This window comes from Camelus dromedarius, chromosome X, assembly GCF_036321535.1.
Source record: "Camelus dromedarius isolate mCamDro1 chromosome X, mCamDro1.pat, whole genome shotgun sequence".
Lineage (NCBI taxonomy): Eukaryota > Metazoa > Chordata > Mammalia > Artiodactyla > Camelidae > Camelus > Camelus dromedarius.
In genome coordinates this window covers 77,079,280-77,099,948 of record NC_087472.1, presented here as the reverse complement: position 1 = coordinate 77,099,948, position 20,669 = coordinate 77,079,280, and the positions used below count along the sequence as shown (strand labels likewise).

Here is a 20,669-nt window from a genome sequence, read left to right as displayed (position 1 = left end):
ACAGGGCCTCAGTTACACCCCCACCCCAGTTCGCTTCCTCTCACCCAGCACCCAGCGCTGCCTCAGAGCATCCCCTCAGGACCCTCCCTGCTCCCTGCAAGGACAGAACATTCTGCAGGACACCTGTCTCCTGCCCACACACAGGGGTCGCGCATAAGGTCCCTGTTGGGGCACATCTGGAAATCTCTACAGGATCCAGATGAAACTCCAGACCCAGACCAGGAGTCCAGGGCAGTTCCCCCAGGGCTAGGGGGAAGGGAGAGGGTTTCTGAGGGGAGGAGCTGCAGTGAGTGTCCTGCAGGAGCTGGGATGACAGGGTGCAGGGCTGAGTCTGTGAGGACAGGTAGGAGACCCTGAGAGGTCTGGAGCTGCGTGAATGCCAGGACCGCCCCAGCTGCTGTCCTCATGGGTTTTGGCACCTGGCTGTGCTCTGCCCGGCCGGAGCTAGATGCTTGAGCCAGTTGCCTGCCTTCTCTGGGCCCAAGTGTCCTCACCAGTGACAGGGGTGACAGGATTTTCCTCTAAGGGGCCTAAGTGAGGATTAAGTGAGATGGCACCTAAGCAGTGCTTGGGATCATCCATAAAAAAGAAGGAAATCTTGCCATTTGCTACTAACATGGATGGACCTTGAGTGCATTGTGCTAAGTGAAATAAGCCAGACAGAGAAAGACAAAGACTGGATAATCTCATTTATGCGTGGAATCTGAAAAAACAAACTCATAGAAACAGAGAGCAGATTGCTGGTTGCCAGAGGTGGGGGGTTGAAGACGGTGGCTAGGGAATGGGTGAAGGTGGTCAAAAGGTAAAAACTTTCAGTTATAAGATAAGTAAGTCCTGGGGATCTAATGTACAGCATGGTGACTATCTCTAGTTAACAATCCTGTATTGTATATTTGAAAGTTGCAAGGAGACTAGATCTTAAAAGTTCTCATCACAAGGGAAAAATTGTAACTATGTCAGGTGATGGGTGTTAACTAAACTTACTGTGGTGATCATTTAGCGATATATGCATATGTTAAATCATTATGTTGTTGTACACCTTAAACTTATACAATGGTACATGTCAATTATGTCTTAATAAATTTGGGGAGAAAAAAGAAGTGCTTAGGACACTGCAAATGAGATAGATCTGTGATTACCTAAAAGAAAGTTATTCTTTAAAATTTAAAGTTTTGGAATTTTTTTTTACCATATCTCATTAAATCTCAGATGCCATAGACTGTGTCACACCATTATTTTAAGTGAGCCTCAGGAAAGAAAGGGTGCTAATTAACCTATGACCCATTGCCTTATCTCAGTGACTGAAAGATGCATTCCTGTTTTCTGATATGTTGAAATGTGAAAAAAAAAGCATTTTAGAATCGATAAGATACGGTATTTTTCACTGTCTATTTTTACAGTTACCTCCTGTGGCAATACATTGTTTCCAACTTTGTGCAGTGATAGAATCTTTCCAAAATATTTCACTTAAAACGAGTGATTCGATCTTACAGAAAATTTGAGATGACTGTACTAGTCGGAATGGGGTCATGGCCCTTCGGCCTCTCCCAGCTGCCCAGAAAGGTCTTCTTAGGGTCAGGTACACAGAAGCTCACTCCCCATGGTGCCACACTGAGGGCACTCCGGATGTCCGCTCCTGGATGGAAGGGGGAGGGGTTACTCCACCAAATCAGCATCTGCTCAGGGAGGCCCATGCAATGTCAAGTATGTCCTTGCTGCTGGAAACCTGGCAGTCCCACAGGCATCACACAAACCCTCAGGAGTCACACAGTCTGGTGAGGGAGGCACACACACACACACACACACAAGCACAAAAAGGAAACAAAAAGGCAACGCAGTATGTGCTTATGAGGCTGGAGCTCTGGATCCAGATGGCTTTGGGTTAAATCCTGGCTCCATGATTTCCCAGCTGTGTGACCTCTGGCAGGTTACTAAACCTCTCTGTTTCTCAGGTGCCACATTTATAAAATGGAGAAAACAAAACTACTTACCTCATTAGGTTGTTGTGAAAAGTATTCCATGAGTTAATATTTGTAAAGAATTTTGAACAGTTCCTGACATATAAGAAATATTTAATAAGGGCTTGCTAATGAAATCATTTTAAAGCATTGAATTAGGAGTGCAGCCCATGGAAGTTCAAGAAGGGATACTGGGGAAGAAGAGCCAACAGTCTCCTCATATATGAAGTGGAGGTGATGACAGCACTACCCTCCGAAGTTTATTGTGCCTATTTTGTTACATCTTTCTTAAAGTGCTCCCTTTAGGAGAGTTCTAGCCTTAGTCCTAGCTAAGTCTCCATCCCTTACCATCCCTGTCCCCTCCTCCATTCCGGATGGTACTCCTGTTACTGAGGCTCCAAGATTTCCCTGTGGCTCCTAAGGGTCCCTTCCCAAACTGACATGGAACCCCCTTTCCCTGCCATGCAAGTGCCCAAGTGGTGCCAGGGCCTCATTCTGGGCCTTGTGTAGGTCACCCCACGAGGCCTGAATCCCCAGAGACTGTTAGGATCTGGAGATTCTTGTCCTCCCATTGTTGGTCTGGGTGAGCTTTCATCGCATCTTCATCCAAGTCATAAAGGTCACTCAGCTCACAGCATTTGCGAATGAATGAAGCTGAAACGAATGGCTTACCCCCTCCCAGGCTCCTGAGCCAGTCGGCCCCAAGCCCCTAGGATAGCCCTGCGAGCGGTATGGAGCCAGATCTGCGGTGAACAAAGCCCAGTCCCCGCTCCTCCAGCAGGGATCGGGCACTAGCCTTTTGGGGTCGGACACTTTTCTCTGAACACACACGTTCCACATGCTTTTCTCTGTTAACAGCGTGTCCTGTAGAAGGCACTCCCCCTTGCCCCTGCAGGTACACAGAGTCCCACTCATTTTGTATCATATCTAGCGGGTGCTGTGTGGTATAACATGAACCCTAGTCATTAATTTTACTCTGCAAGTCGTTGGCTATAAATGGTCATTGAGAGCACCACTCCCCAGCCCATCGGTAGTTCGCTTGTACCACCCTTGTGCGCACAGTAATGTGCACATGTGTGTGTTTCTTTAGCACACAATCTTATAAGTGTAATTGCTGAATCTAAGGAGTCAGCCCTTCAACAACTTAAGGAGTGCCTACTCTGTGCCGGACACTGCTCTAGGTGTTGGGAAGACTCAAGGAACTAGAAAGCTACATGTTCCCGCTTTGGTGGAGCTGACATTCCAGTGGAAGATACTTTCAGTTTTTATTTTCGTCAATTCTTTTTTTTTTTTAATTGAGTGAAAGCTTCTTTATATTTCCAGTTTTTTTATTTTGATAGATGCTGCCACATTGCTGTCCAATGATCGACATCCTCAGCCCACTCCTGGGGCAGGAGCTTTAAGGCAGGGGGTTGTAGTCCTTAGCCTTTGCTCTCTGCAAGGCCTTCAGGGTCAAGGCCTGGAGCAGTCCATTTGGGAACGTGGGTGTGGAGTGGGAGGAGATAGAGATGGAAGGGTCCACACAATGGGAGGAGGCTGAGAAGGAACAGTTCACAGGGTATTGGCATTGAAGCCTCCTTGATCACACCAGTAGGGGGCCTCCGGACGCAGAGATGAAAAGTCGATGATAGAACCGTCCCCCAGGTTATACCACTGCGGGAGGCGCAGATGGAACAGTCAGCTCTGGAAGGTACCACTAGGTAGGTGGCGTCTACTTTGGAAGAAACCACTGTGGGGTTGGAGGGGACACTACGGGCCGCTACCACCTCCCGTGTAGGGGGTTTTCTGCACAAGCTCGTGATGGAGGCAGGAACGGCAGTCCGCAGCCCCCACCCATCCTCTCGGTTCCCATCCGAGTCCCGGGCAGGCACCCACTGTTGGAATGAGGCCGCCAACTTGCCCAGGCTTCACTCGCAGCTTCTCAGTCTCCTCCTTTCTAGGTTCTTTACCTTTGAATCGGCGGCTTGAGCGTGCAGGAGCAAGCGATTGGATCCGCGGAGAGGTGAGCGGGCCTCAAGGCTCATTTTGGGACCTGATTGGTCAATGCGAGTTTTTACCAATCCTGAGGATTTTCTGTGCTCACAGGGCATTAGCCCGCCTTCCCCGCAACCCCACCCCGGTCGCACGCCGAACTCCAGTTGGCCGCTGATTTGACGCAGGCGCAATGGTTGCTTAGCCAGAGTTCCCGGCTATGGCAGAAGGGCTTTCGGGGTGGAGAAAGGATTCGAATCCCGTCTTTGTGACTTAGTCTGTTCACTTGTCAAAGGTGCTGAAGATGGTACTCTTGTAACAGAATTTACAGCTATGCCTCTTAGTGCAGCAGTGATGGGGTCTGTCCTCGTGTGAGCAGCTGCAGTCTCATGGTCCATATTCACCCCTCAACTCAATCCCAAGCCCAGCAGGCGCCTGTGCCTCCTTGCATTCATTAATTCATGCATCCATTCATTTATTCATTCATTCTCTCCATTGCTAAAATTGCGTCGTCGGATTTGTGATTTAGGGAAATTTCACAAAAGTTACTTTATTAAGCAGAAATCCTGCCCTGGTGGAGGGCCTATGATCCCAGGACCACAGAGCAGGGCTCCTTAGGCGAACCCAGTTTCCAGCAGTTGGTGCTTTTGCAATGAAATATTTCCCCAGGTGGGTTTTCTTTTTGCTGTTAGTTGCAGAAATACACTAAGGACCTGGAACCAGGTTTATCAGGAAACCGTACTGCCATCTAGTTTTAAAACACAACAGAAATCTTTATCTAAAGGCAACAACACACTCTTGTGTTTGCAGCGTATATTTCCAACATTTCCTCTTGTGATGCATAGGAAAGTGGGGAAAGCTACATAGTCAAAAATTAAAAGTAAATGGGAAAGGATGGGAGGAAAAAGCAAACTCTAAAAGTGAATACAGGCATACACAATTGAACCAAACTCTCGATCAGATTGATAGTTCACAGAGAAAAGTATTCTTCCAGATAACTTTCTCTGGTTGTGCCAATATTGGTCATCATACAGAGAAAAGTCTCCATCCACACAGCCTTCAGTAGTCAACTCAGTTTTGTTTTCTTTTTTGTCAAGATTTCTGAATGATTCCTGTTTATTTTAATCAGGATGCTGTCATTTATCCTGACTAATTTCTCCAAGACAAAGGCAGACTGGGTAAATGGTCTGTTTAAATCAGTTACTTGTCTGGAATTGCCTCAGTACAAGAGTCAGAACTTTGTAAGCAGGTGGCTGGAGCAGTCTCACTTTCCTCTCAGGTCCCTTCACCATTTCTCCAGCTCCTGGAGTAGCCCAGGTCGCTGTAGCTGCTGAGAGCCTAACCCAGCGTGGTGCTTGTCATTAACCCTTTCTTAGAATCCCATTCTGATCTCTCTCTGTTTTTCCATGTTAAAGTGGCTGCTGAGAAGCCATAATTTGTGGCTGCCTCTACTTATGATGGTCTGCCCTCCTGGTGCCCTCATGGCTCTAAAATCCCCGCATTATACTCTTCTGGAAAAAGCATAGGAACAGGACTGTTTACATTGCTATTGGCAGCTATTAATAGCCTGGTGGATCCTGATTAATGAGTCACTTAGCACATGTCTAAGGGGATGTGACCCACAGGGATGATGAAGAATGGGTCACTTCTGGTGGTCAGGGGAGTTTGATGGGGGAAAAGGTCCTGGAGGTTTGCGAGGGACCCAGGTCCCAGTGAGAGTTCACATGATTAATGGAGGAGAAGGAGGAGGGAGAAGGGAAGACCCTGAAGGAACATAACCCATTTTACAATGTTATTGAGTGTTATTGAGAGTTACATTCTTTAGTGTAGCCCCCTCTCCACACATGCCTCCATCTGCTTCCAAGGAAAGGAAAATAACAGTTTTGCTTGAGATAAAAGCAAAGACATCAATTGACCTCACATAGCTCTTAATAAAGAACTGATTCTTAGAGGGGGCGGGTATAACTCAGTGGTAGAGCTCATGCTTAGCATGTACGAGGGCCTGGGTTCAATCCCCAGTACCTCCATTAAAAAAATAAATAAACCTAATAAATAACCCCCCCACACAAAAAGAGTAAAAAAAAAGTAGATTAAAAAAGAACACACCTATACTACCTGCAAAATCTCTGTTAAAGTATAATTTTCAAACAGTTAAAAATAACACTAATACTCTAAAATATGGAATGAACACATGTCACATGGTGCATTCTCTGGAGACAGCTGGGGGCAAGACATTTATTAAGGACCAACACCTGTGAAAGAACAGGACAGAAGTGGAAATGAGCAGAGGAAGAAGTAGAAATGTGACTGAAAGCCTAACAAAGCCTCAGCCAGCCAATCCAGGAGGGAACCCTTGAGTAAGTGTCTCAGTCTGCTTGTGCTGCTACAATAAGTAATCATAGACTGGGCGGCTTCAGCAACAATATTTATTTTACACAGTTCTGGAGGCTGGAAGTCTGAGATCAAGGTGCCAGCGTGGTTGGGTCCCAGTCAGGGTCCTCTTCGGGGCTGCAGGCTGCCATCTTCTTGTTGTATCCTCACCTGGCAGAAAGAGAACCAGCTACGTCTATGGCCTCTTTTACAAGAGCACTGATTCCACTTGAGGGCCCCACCTTCATGACCTATTTACCTCCCACAGGCCCACTTCCAAATACCATCATGTTGGCATAGGGTTTCAATATATGAATTCTGGAGAGACACAAACATTCAATCCATTGCAGTTAAGTACTGCCCATCAGAGTGTCTTATGTTGGGTGGAGCTGGTCAGGCCTTTATCCCCTCTTCCTCCCTCAGTCACTGCTTGTGTGCTGTGCTGGGAAGGCTGTATCTTCAGGCCAGGTGGCTCTCTGAAGCTGAGGCAGGTGCTGAAGGAGCTTGAAGAGGGTCTGGATGGCTCTTGTTTGTGTCTGCACAGCCCACCCCTTGTGCCAAATGGATCCCCTTCTCCACATATGATGAGGGTGCTGCTCCCCCCAAATTCTGGTGGGCCCCTGTTCCTGAGGGGTAACTTAGAAGAGGGAGATTAGTGGGATGAACAGTAGCTCCTGCCACTGTAACTGGTTTTGGACAACTACACTGGGGAAGGGAGATATACAGATTTTTTTTAAATTGAAGTAGAGTTGATTTCCAATGTTGTGTTAGTTTCTGGTGTTCTGGCATTTTCATTTTTCTATTTTATATATAGTAGTATCTGTGAATCCCAGACTCTTAATTTACCCCTCCCCCTCCCCTTCCTGCTTTGGTAACCACAAGTTTGTTTTCTATGTCTGTGAGTCTGTTTCTGTTTTGTGAATAAGTTGATTTGTATTATTTTTTTTTAGATTCTACATATAAGTGATATCATATGATATTTGTCTTTGTCTGGCTTACTTCACCTTGTATGATAGGTCCACCCATGTTGCTGCAAATGCATTATTTCATTATTTTTAATGGCTGAATAGTATTCCACTGTATAAACATAACACAACTTCTTTATCCAGTCATTTGTTGATGGACATTTAGGTTGCTTCCATGTCTTGGCTATCGTATATAGTGCTGCTATGAACATTGGGGTGCATGTATCTTTTCCAATTAGAGTTCCCTCCAGATATATACTGAGGAGTGGGATTGCTGGATCATAGGGTAAGTCTATTTTTAGTTTTTTGCAGAATCTCCATACTGTTTTCCATAATGTTTGCACCAAACTATATTCCCACCAGCAGTGTAGGAGGGTTCCCTTTTCTCCACACCCTCTCCAACATTTATTGTTTGTGGACTTTTTAATGATGGCCATTCTGAGCGGTGTGAGGTGACAGATTTCTTAAGGACTGTTGGACACAGGGTCTGAATTAACATTGATAACTGGAAACTTTAAGTGTCATCATGGCCTCACTGTTAGAGTGAGGATGTATAAGGACCTGGTAATAAATGGAGTCCTGCCCAAGTCTAGCTTAAAGTGTGACTTGGTCTAGTCTACAGTGGGGGCATTGAGTCCACAGTTCCAACCTGTGGTCATTTTGCCAGTCTTTGAATGTATAATTGGGATTGAGATAATGGACAGTTGGTGCAACTTCTGTATTGGTTCCTTGGCCTGTGGGGTAAGAGCTATGATAGTGGGGAAGACTAAGTGGAAACCTCTGGAACTGCCTGTGTGCATTTCCTGGGGATGCTCTAGCAAAGAACCACAAACTGGGTGGCTGAAGTAACAGAAAGTTATCATCTCACAGTTCTGAAAGCCAGAAGTCCAAAGTCAGGTGTTTGCAGGGTAGGTTCCTTCCGAGGCTGTGAGAGAGAATCTGTTTGTGCCCCTTCCTAGCTTTTGCTGGTTTGCTGGCCATCTTTGGCCTTCCTTGGCTTGTAGAAACATCACCCCAATCTTCGCTTTCATCTTCACATGGCCTTCTCCCTTTGTGTGTGTCTCCAAAGGACATCATAAGGACATCAGTTATATTGGCTTAGGGGCCCGCCCTACTCCAGTATGACTTCATCTTAACTAAGTCCATCTGCAACAACCCTATTTCCACATAAGGTGACATTCTGAGGTTTTGGGAGTTAGGACTTCAACATATGAATCTCAGGTGGCCACAATTCAACCCATAACACTACCTTTCACTCAGCAAAGGCAGTAAATCAGCGTCAATTTTATATCCTGGGAGTATAGCCAAGATTAGTGCCACCTTTAAGGATCTAAAGGATGCAGTAATGGTGGTCTCCATTGTCTCTCCATCTCATTGGCCATTCTGGCTCCTGCAGAAATTGGCTGGATTCTGAGGGTTGACAGTGGACTGCCACAAGCTCAACCAAATAACAACAATCCCAGTGGCAACCAGGTGTGGTATCACTAGAGAAGACTAACATGGCCTCAGATACATGATTTGTGGTCTTTGATTTGTCAAATGCATCCTCTTCTATCCATATCAGAAAATTAAAAAAAATACAGTTTACAGTCACACAGAATGGACATTAATATTAATTTACAGTTTTTCCCCAAAGCTCTTTTAACTCTCCTGTCTTCTGTCATCATTAGTACAGTATAATCGGGACTGTCTGGACACCTCACAGAACATCACATTGATTTATTACATCAGTTACCAGGTAAGAGGTTGGCCATCCCACTGAGGGATTTGGTAATGTGCTCCAGATGGTGGGAGATGAACACTGAAAATTCAGGACTCTGACACATCTAAAAATGTTAGGATTTCAGTGGTCTAGATTTCAGTGCCAGAACATCCCTTCCAAAATAAAAGATGAATCATTGCATCTTGCATCTCCCATCACAGAGGAAGGATAGTGCCTGGTGGGCCTCTTCAGATTTTACAGGCAGCATATTGGACACTGCGGGTTATTGCTTTGGCCCACGTGTCGGGTGACATAGAAGGTTGCTGCATTTATTGGAACCCAGAGCAGGAACGTGCCTGTATCAGGTTCAAGGTGCAATTCACACAGCTCTAGTGCTTGGGCCATGACCTGGCAGACATTAGGGTGTTGTAAATATCAGTGGTAGGAAAAAGATGGTGGAGAATGTATGGCAAGCCCCAGTGGGAGAGTCCCAACTCAGACTCCTGGGGCGCTGGGGCAAGTCTATGACATCTTCAGTGGAGACTTACACGTTAAAAAAAAAAAAGATACGTCCTGGCAAATCCCAACCCATGCTACAACACAGATGAACCTTGAGGACATTAAGCTAAGTGAAATAAGCCAGTCACAAAAAAAAAAACAAACAAAAAACAAAAAACCAAATACCACATAATTCTGCTTATATGAAATAGAACAGGACCTACAATGTTGCAAAGACTGACATCCAAGTGTTGCTGTGGCTAACAAATCCCACTGAAATGTACACTCCCCCAGCCCATACTCACAACAGGATGTATACATTTCCAGGTGAAGACCGTGTCAGCAGTTTTTCTTGAGGATTGGTTTTGTTAGATGTGTGATGGGGGTAAGGTGGGAAGAATAAGGTTTCTAACATCTGAGAGGTGTCCCTACGGGAAACCAATAAAGCAGGCAAGAGAGGTTCTGATTCATGAAAACAGATGTTTCCAGCTTCCCAGTGTGGGAGAGTTGGCCCCATACAGAGGCTTTTCTCCATGAACTTCAACTTGCCTGTCACAAAATTTTTCCATAGGCATTTGCCCTCATCTAGATCCGGGCTATAAGTACTTGCCCAATATCACCAGATCCCCTAGCTTTATAATACACCTTTTGTATAAATATGAGGTAGATCATTTAATAACAGGAGTTTGAACTGTCTGGGTCCACATATATGTGATTTTTTTCCCCAACAAATACCTACTACAATACTATACAACCTGCAGTTGGTTGAATTTGCAGATGGGACCGCAGATATGGAGAGGGGACTGTAAAGTTCTAGGCAGATTTCCCACTGTGCTTAGAGGGGGTCAGGGCTCCTAACTCCTGTGTTATTCAAGGTTCAAGTGTATACTGATACATAAACTTGCTGACTCGTGTATGCATTTCATGTATGGTCTCTTTTTAAAGCATAGATTTTAAATTTTATAGACTAGAAAATATGGATGTTTCTTTGCTTTCTAAAATATGGTACTTTATTTAGAATGTTAAGCTATCCCCTGCCCATTTTCTAGAATCATAACCATCTTGAAAAACTGTTTGTTACATAAATATTTTCAAGAGCTGTGACTCTAATCCTGAAGTGGTTTCTAACCATTGTGAGAGGGGAGGAGCTGATCACTGCTATAAACATAGGGATTCATGAATCCGAGTGGCCACTTTAGCTCTGAGAGGCCAGTTACAAAAGATGCTAAAAAAGTCGAGTCCCACAGGTGTATAGGGGGTGCGGGTGAGTAGCAAATGCCATAAAAGAGTGACAACAGCAAACCCTGGTAAGAATATTAGGAACAATCATCTTTATTTTAAAGCACTTATACCCTAGATCAGAGTCTCTCAGCCTCGGCTCTACTGACATTTTGGGCCAGATAATTCTTTGTTGTTGGGGCATCCTGTGCATTGTAGGATGTTTAGCAGCATCCCTGGCCTCTATCTGGTACCAGTGGCACCTCTCTGGTTGTGACAATCAGAAACATCCTTAGATTTTGCCAAATGTCCCATGGGAGCAAAATGCTCCCCATTGAGAACCACTGCCCTAGAGTAAAAGGTTCTAAAGGTTTTTATTGAAGAGACAGCTTTACTGAGATACAAATCACATACCATACAATTCACCTTCTTAAAGTGGTTTTTGAAATGTATTTACAAGGTCAAGCAACCATCACCACAATCTAATTTTAGGACAGTTTTGTCCCTGCTAACAGAAACTTCATGCCTGTTAAAAGTCACTCCCTATCCCCACCCCCAATCTCAGGCAACCACTAATCTACTCCCTGTTTCTATGGATTTGCCTTTTCTGGACATTTCATATGAATAGAATCATACAATATGTGACTTCTGTGACTGACTTCTGTTATGTAGCATAATGTTTTCAAGCTTCATTCATTTTTAGCATGTATCAGTAGTTTGTTCCTTTTTTAAGGCTGAATAATATTCCATCACATGGATAAACCACATTTTGTTTATCTCTTCATCAGTTGAGGGACCGTAGGCTTGCATCTACCTTTTGGCTGTTATTAATAGTGCTGCCTTGAATTTTCACGTACAAGGTTTTGTGTGGACATATATTTTCATTTCTATTGAATGAAAGGAATGAAATTGCTGGGTCATATAAAACACTTTTTAAACAGCAAATTCTTCTTCTCAAGATACATTTTATGGAAAACTCCATAAATACAAGATAAATCAAAGTGGAGTACTTGAAGTGAAGTTAGTTGGAGCTCCAGAACCCTGCCTCTACTGCCACTTGACAGTCTTGGTGGCTTTGAGATGTCTCCACAGAGCATGGATGGTGGGAGGAGGTGGAAGGACAGGGTTTCCAGGAACACAGTCTGCATATCTGTGCCTCAGAAACTTCCAAGACCTTTCAACACAATAAAAAAATGAATGGTTATCAACTAAGCTCAGACCTTGAATCAAGAAAGAAGAAAAAGCACAGCATAGTTTGGCAAGTGCTATCTGCTTATTTGTGTCTAGGGCACCCCCAGGTTTAGTTCCCCAAGATGAACCCTTATCCTTCATCTCCTCCAGTCCCCATGTTTTGGCTTGCAGGGCCTTTCCAGTTTGCTTTTTCCTGTCCAGGCCCAGTTCTACTATCTGGATCTCTACTTTAATCTCCTCACTCCATGGTAATCACAGGTCCCTTAATTGGTTCCTCTGCAGCCTCCATCTGGTTTCTCCTCTGGCCTATTTGCCTGCCTCAACCAGGCTAACCTTTGAAACAGCATTGCTTTGATTTGGTCTCCACCTTTCTGTCAACCACATGTATTCAATCAATTCAATTCAATTCAATTCAATTCAATTCATCAGATATTTATGATGCCCAGAATTTTCTGGATATGCATTACAGTCCCTGTCTTTCATTAGGACAGATAAGACAGTTACAAAATACCCATCTGAGAAGATGGTATATGGTAACAGCCATTTGAATGGTACAAGCACAAAAATGGCTAGTGATCTTTTCTGGCAGGTGAGATTGGGGATGACTTTGTGAATGGGATGGCACTGAAGAATTGGTAGAAATTCTTTATATAGAGATGGTGGTGGTAGGGCATCTGGTGGAGAGGCTGGCATGAACAAGGACATGGAAATAGGAAAGCACAGATTATATTCTGGGATACATAAGTCAAAAAATTGAAGTAGATGAGTAATGAAAGATCTAGTACAGTTATGTAGACTAAAGAGAGTGGAAGGCTTTGAAAGCCAGGCCTTGAAAGGGGTTTGAATTTTATGTAGTGGACATTGGAGAATAAGTGACCTGGGGTTATTATAAATCTCTGTTATTATAGCCCCTACCAGCCTATTGTCAGGAGATGCTGTGATGCAGTGAAAGGATTTTGACAAGAGGTTTGAGGGAACCCATTTTCCATAAATCAGAGGATCAAAATGACCTTCCCAGCATCCCTACCTCTGACTGTAAGCATGGACCAAGAAGCCCTGATGCTATTGAAGAGTTAGAGCTAAGGGCTGTGGGAAGATGGCAAGGATCATCTGTGGGATTTCCATGGAGAAATAAATGAGTCAGATTTGGAAACACTGGAAAATAAGAAAACATTTGTGTGTAGTCTACCCAGCTTCCCTCTTGCACATCTTTTTTTTTTTTTCCTTTTAGTGGCTGCCTTCCCACCTTTAATCTAGAAAGCTGTAAAATTCTCCACGGATGAAGCACATCTGCTTTGCCTCATCTTTGTACCCCTAGTGCATAGCACAGTGCCTGGCTCTTAGCCTCTTAGTAAGACTCTGCTGTGTGAATAAGTTCTTCCAACCTCCATCAAAACCTGCTCTTAGGAAAGAAATATGTAAGCAAATTCATACTAAAGTATAAGGTATATAACCATTTAAATTATGACCCATATACTAATAAGAATTTTTCTCATAAGGAATGTTTGCTAAAAACAAAACCCAGTTCTAATGGTGGCATACATAGAACTGAGGGAGGTTTCAGGATGGTACCAGTGACCTTTCCAGCTGGGTTCCCAGTAACTATTATCCTTTTCTCCTAAAAGGACCCCTGAGTTCCCACCTAGAGGTTAAATTTTGCCTCCTTCTCTACCACAAACTCTGTGTGTTCTCAGCGAAAATTTCTGGAGCCCCCCTTTAACGTTCTGGGCTCAGTGTTGGGCTCTGCTTGCTTCTAAAGTGGTTCTGGGTCTTCATTATCCAGTTCACAGAACTAGACTTCTGTCTCATTTCTTCAGCCTGGGTATCTGCCATGATGATATGTCTCCTCTCCTGGATGCTCTCAGATTACAACTCTGTGTTTGTCTCTTTCCAGGATATCCTAATACCTTCTCCCAATCTGATTACCCATGGGGTCGAGTTTTGGCTTCCATAGCTAGTCCAACACCCATAGTTTTGCTCCTTGTTGTAAGATGCCCCTGAGGATGACTGTCAATCTGCTTAGACTTCCAAGAATCACCATCCATGTGTAGCCAGCCCCTCGATACCCTGCTGCCATACTCTGAGAACTAGCTGGAATCCTTGGCACTTCAAATTGGAGCTTCCTCTGCCCCCTCATCCAACTCACCTAACCACTGACTTGGACTGCTCTCTGCCATTTGTTCCCACAGCTCCTGGGCACTTTATTTGTCCTGCCTCCACATCTGAAATTGAGCCAGCTCCCTTGTGAGGAAGGCTTTGTGAGTCTACTTCTAGGCTCTGGTTTGTCTAAATTAAACTTATGCTGCCATGTTCTGAAAGATGGCAAACAAGGGCTCATTTATCTGGAGCTTCTGATGTCAGACTCTGGAGATGACAGCCTCTCCTGCCAGGTTATAAAGAAATCCACATGGCTAACATCTTCCTGGGGGAGTCACCTAGGTGTCCGAGGTTGCCTTGTTGTCACAAGATGATAGCCTTCCATATGGATTATTTTCCTCCAGTTAGACACTTTTTACTCGATTCAGCTTTGGGTTGTATTTGTCTGAAATTCTCTTCCTTGGCATGTAGGAAAGTTGACCTAACTTCTGGCTATGATCTTTCATCTGCCTCCTCATGTTACATGCTTATTGCATTCAACTTAGGCAGAAATGAATTTCATTGGCAAGAGGGGCCATATATCTGCCCAGGATGGGTAGATTCCTTTATGGTGTAATTTTAGGCATTCACGGAAAGTTTCTACACCCAAACATCACATTGATGTTAACTGTCCCATCATTATTTCCATCCAAGCTCTCCAATGGATGTGGCTCAATTTCTGCCCCACGTTTTCAAAGACTCAGAGTGACTTGGCTAGAAGGACACAGCAACAAGGCAAACGCTATAGTTAGTACTCATGAGAACTGCTGGCTTTTTGCATCCTCTCTGTCATACATCAGAGTTTTTAGAGGAATTTATTGACTCACACAACTGGGAAATGTGTGTTCTATGCTTCAAAGCACAGCTGGATCTAGGGACTCAAATAGCATTATCAGGGCTGCCCCATGGTAACTTCCTTAGTAGGTTAAAAAAAAGGTCCCAGGAAGGACTCTGATTGGCTAATTTGTGTAACGTGCCCTCCCTTTATCCAAGTACTATGCTTAAGAGGGAGGTTGATGCTGATTGGCCAGCTTAGGTCCCAGTCCCATGGTCAGGAGGGGCAGATGGTTGCAGCTCCATCCAAACAGTAAGGATAATGGATTCTTTGCAGGATAAAGGGGTTCTCTTACCAGCGCAGGGCAAAGAGAGTCTGAGATAGAACAATCATGGTCAGATGTCTGTTTTAGGGATGGGGTGAATAAAGGGGCTTTATTGCATATTTGCGTAGACCCCCAACACCTTTGAGTTATACATTGCTCACTTCAGTTATCTTCTTTAAGAACTGAAAGGTAAGAGTGGAGGTGGGAGTGTGGGTAAGGAATCATGTTGGGTCATATCTCAGTGTGAAAAAGTTTGTTTGAAATATTTCTCTTGTGCTCCTTTTTTTTTTTAATCATCCCCCCCATTTTTTAAAATTGAAGTATAGTTGATCTACAATGTTGTGTTAGTTTCTGGTGTACAGCATAGTGATTCAGTTATACATATACATATATACATATTCTTTTTTATTACTATAAGCCGTTGAATATAGTTCCCTGTGCATTACAGTAGGGCCTTGTTTATCTCCTCTTGTGTTCCTCTTGACCCAGGTCATAGAACATTTTGGAGAGCAAGTCTCCAAAAAGGACAGAGAGGAATATCAAGAACTAGGGAGATACTCCTGGCCTGCTCTACAGCATGGCCCTGGGCCAGGGGCTAGCCTGAGGATTCCCATGCCTGCATGCCAGTGGATGCTAGGTTCTGGCACTCATCTTCAAGTAGCTGGGCATGTATGGGGGCCTTTCTTTCCCTGTTTGTCTGCTCCCTCTCTCCAGAGTGCCTTTCCACTCCAGGGGCTATTCACAGCTCTTTCCTCAGAAGTCTTCTCTCTTCTCAGGTAAGATGGCTTTGTCCCCTTGGCCCTGCAGAGTAGGCTTTAAGGACGGCGGCACTTAACACATCTGGAGAGAATTCACAATCGCACCTTGATAAACGATGCCATTTTACTGAAAAGCACAGTCTGCAAGCCAATCTAAGGGCAGAAATTAAATTCTAAGCCAACACAGACACGTTACCAGTCAACAGTGTCATTGAAAAGGACTGTATCATTAAAACATTTGTGTGTTGTAGCTTAAATTCAACCATGGTAGGACATTTGAGCTATTTCAGGGGGGGATAGGTTTTGCATAACAAGAAACTGAGTGTTCTCATCTCTTCCTACCAGAAGCCCTATTTCCACTAGTTTCTAATACCAACCTGGCATTAGCTTCAGCAAACTAATCATGAGCCTCAGTGGCTTTGTTCACTTCAGGGTTTTACTCTGATGGTATCCTTGCTAGTCCTTGAAAATCATGTCTGTCATAATTCCCTGTCTTGTGTCCTTTCCTTAAAGCCAATGACTTTGCAGTTAGTGTTGAAGGAAGGGGCCATGACACCTCTGCATCCATCAAGCTGCCAGCAGGTATGTCTCCCTTGGCTCCTTTAATACCTTCTGTCTCAGAGCTTCTTGCTTTATTTCCAGGTGTTTCTCTGCCTTTTCATGCCCAGGGTCCCTTTCTGGCCAGGTTCTGTAAAACACAGAGCAATTTGAGTGTAAGAAATACTGCTCATCAGAAAGTTCTTCCTGGTCACAATGCATACATTTCCCTTTCCTTAGCCCCTCATCCTTGGTCTCCTCGGACAAACTCTTGTGCCCTTCCTCCAACTCTGTGTGGCCTGGTTTTAGATACCAGTAGCTGAGACACTTGAGTGTATCAGCTGTTAGACATTTTCCCTGCTTCTGCCATTGAGTTGTAACAGTTGTCTCTGTCTCCAAATTAATGGCCTGCTGTTGTCAGAACCAGAATCCTTCCGAACAGTGGGGTTTCTCCTGCCTTGATGTTGGGCCATTCAGATGTACATCTCAAAAAAAAAGGGAGTAATGTTCGCCATGTGTTTCTATATGTTCTGCAGGGGAACAACTTCTAAGTGACTCCTAAAGCCTTATGTCTCAGGAACAAAAGTCTAGACCAACAGGAGGAGCCTGTTGATGTGGAAGGATTTGGAGATCCTCCTATCCCCAATTCAGATGCCTTTCTGTCAAAAACTGAGACTCTCAATCCTTTAAAAATCCCAAGCTGCTCTAATCACCCAAGCTTGCCATTATGATATTTTTATTTTATTTTGTTTTGTTATTTTTTATTGAAGGATAGAATAGAGAGTCCAGAAGTAAACCCACAGACCTACAATCAATTAATCTTTGACAAAGGAGTCAAGAATATGCGATGGAGAAAAGCCAGTCTCTGCAGCATGTGGTGTTGGGAAAACTGGACAGCAGCATGTAAATCAGTGAAGTTAGAACACTCCTTCACACCATACACAAAAATAAACTCAAAATGGCTTAAAGACTTAAACACAAGACAAGACATTATAAACCTCCTAGAAGAAAATATAGACAAAACATTCTCTGACATAAATCTCAGCAGTGTTCTCCTAGGGAAGTCTACCCAGGCAATAGAAATAAAAGCAAAAATAAACAAATATGACCTAATTAAACTTATAAGCTTTTGCACAGCAAAGGAAATCAGAAGTAAAACGAAACGACAACTTACGGAATGGGAGAAAATATTTGCAAATGATGCGACTGACAAAGGTTTAATTTCCAGAATATACTATACTTTACAATTCTTCTTTAGCCCACTTATTCCAAGCTACTACAGCACATTGGCACAACTGTTCTTCACAAGAGAAATCTAGGCACACAGCAAGCGTCTGGCAGATGTGAGAGAAGAGCAGGCAGTGAATTTCAGGCTGATTTCTGTCTTGCCGCCTCTGCGTGTGGATGAAACCAATGGATCTTGGCAGAGATATTGAGACAGGAAAGGGTAATGTTGCATGAGCATTGGAAGAGATGATGATGGTTGGCACATTCACCCCTTCTTATGAGACCCTTCCCCATTCTCCTGGGGCTCCCTCCTTCTGTCTCCTGAAGCACCCCTGATATATTCTAAAATGCTCTCAGGGCAGAAAATGACCTAAAAAGCTGAGCCGGATAAAGCTATAGCTGGGAGGCAATTGCTTAAGGATTTCACCCCCTCAGGGATATTTGTGTTTTAATAGTAGACTCTAGAAGACCAAAAGGACTTTTGGGGGGATATATTTCTTAAAGTTAAAAAATGTTTATCTTGAAATAAGTATATACTTAGAGGAAATTGCAAAAATAGTACAACTTCATCCTTCACCCAGCTTTCCCCAATGGTGACATCTTACACAGCTGTATTATAATATCAAAACTGACATTGGTACATTATTCTTTTTTTTTAATTGAAGTATAGTTGATTTACAATGTTGTGTTAGTTTCTGGTGTGGTATATTAATCTTAATTAGACTACGGACTGTATTCAGTTTTCACTGTTTAAAAAAACTGTATGTGTGTGTGTGTGTGTGTGCACATGCATGTGGTTCTATTCCACTTCCACAATCAAGATACAGAACTGGTCCCCATCGCCACGAAAGAACCCCTTCATATTATCCCTTTGTACATATTCATTCTACCCTCAACTCTTCTCCAGATGGAGGCACCATTTTACATTCCCACCAGCAAAATAGAAAGATCTAATTTCTCTGTGGCTTCACCAGCATTTGGTATTTATCACTATTTTTTATTTCAACTGTTGTACCAGGTGTCTAGTGATATCTCACGGTGGTCTTAATTTCCATTTCCCTAATGGCTAGTGGTGTTGAACATCTTTTCAGATACTTATTTGCCATCCATATCTCCTCTTTGGTGAAATATATGTTCATGTCTTTTGCCTAGTTTCAAGTTGGATTGTTTGCTTTTTTTATTGTGGAGTTCTGAGAGTTCTTTATCTGTTCTGGACGTAAGGCCTTCATTGGGGATATAGTTGGCAAATATCTTCTCCCAGTCTGTGACTTGTCTTTTCGTTTTCTTAACAGGGTCTTTCAATAGAAGAAATATTTTTTAAAAAATTTATTTATTTGTATTTATCATTAATTTATAAAATTTCTTTGGTGGGGAGGTAATTAGGTTTGTTTATGTCTAATGGAGGTGCTGGGGATTGAACGCAGGACTTGTGCATGCTAAGCACACGCTCTGCCACTGAGCTCCACCCTCCCCTTGGAAGAAATGTTTTTAATTTTGATAAAGTCCAACTCATCAATTTTTCCTTTTAAGGATTGTGCTTTTGGTGTCAAGTCTAACATCTGTTCATCTAGTCCTAGGTCCCAAAGATTTATTTTCCAATATTTTGTTTCTAAAAGTTTTAGAGTTTTACATTTTATATTAACTCCACAATCCATTTTGAGTTAATTTTTGTAAGGTTTGAGGTTTAGATCAAGGTTCTTTTTTTTTTTTTCGCTTATGGATATCCAGTGGCTCCAGCACCATTTGTTGAAAAGGCTATCCTTCCTCCACTGGATTGCTTTTGCATCTTTGTCAAAAGTCAGTTGGAAAAAAGAAGTCAGTTTGGTGTATTTGTGTGAGTCTACGTGAGTTTTATTTCTGTTCCTTTGATCTATGTCCATCTCTCTGCTAAGACAATAATTACCTTGATTACTCTAGCTATATAGTAAGCCATCAGGTTGATTCCTCCCACTTTGTTCTTCGTTTTAAAAATATTTTATTTTTAATTCAATATTTTAGAAATTAAATTTAAAAATTAGGTATGTTTTATTTAAAATTCTATTTTATTATTGTTATTCTAGGGCTTGTGCCTTTCCATATACATTTTATTTATTTATTTATTTATTTATTTATTTATTTATTTATTTATTTTTTCAGATGTACAGTTTGATAACTTTTTAAAACTTTTTTTTATTGAGTTATAGTCATTTTACAATGTTGTGTCAAATTCCAGTGTAGAGCACAATTTTTTAGTTATACATGAACATACATATATTCATTGTCACATTTTTTTAACTTTTGATAGATGTATATACCAATGAAACCACCACCACAATCAAGATAGCTAACATTTCTATCACTCCCCAAGAGGTGCAAATTTCAAATTCCCAATTTATCCCTTCCCACCCCCTTTATCTCCTGGTAACCATAAAATTGTTCTCTATGTCTGTGAGTCTGTTTCTGTTTTGTAGATAAGTTCATTTGTGTCCTTTTTTTTAGATTCCACATATAAGCGATAATCATCCATATACATTTTAGAATAAGCTTGTTTATGTGTACAAAAAAACCTTGATAGGAACTGCATTAAATCTCTAGATCTATTTGGAGAGAATTGACATCTGTACTATTCTGAGTCTTCCAATCTATGAACATGATATGTTTCTCCATTTATTTTGTCAGAGTTATGTAATTTTCAGCATATAGATCCTGTACATACTTTTAGCTTTATATCTAACTATTTAATTTTCCTTTATTCCCCTTTCTTCTTCTTTTTTTGTATGTTAATGGAGATACTGGGATTGAACCTCCTGCATGCTAAGCTTGTGCTCTACCACTGAGCTATACCCCCCCTACTTAATTTTTTTAGCACAATTGTAAATGGTATTATGTTTTTAATTTTGGTTTCCACAAGTTTGTCAACCCTGGCTGCCCACTGAAGTTGCCTAGGAGAACTTTGAAAAAATATCAATTTTCAGGCCCCACCCTATACCAACTAATCTGGGCCTGGGGTTCAGGCATCAATATTCAAAAATTACTTCCCAGGGTATTCGAATGTGTGT

At 42.7% G+C, this 20,669-nt stretch overlaps 1 long non-coding RNA gene across 1 annotated transcript in view; it reads left to right on the top strand.

The window, feature by feature from the left end:
• The first annotated feature begins 3,903 nt into the window (after positions 1-3,903).
• The window catches only part of LOC116150707 (uncharacterized), a 57,679-nt gene continuing 40,913 nt past the window's right edge, over positions 3,904-20,669 (top strand). The window contains exon 1 of the long non-coding RNA XR_010379401.1: positions 3,904-3,960. This is a non-coding gene — a long non-coding RNA (uncharacterized LOC116150707). The remainder of the gene's footprint in view (positions 3,961-20,669) is intronic.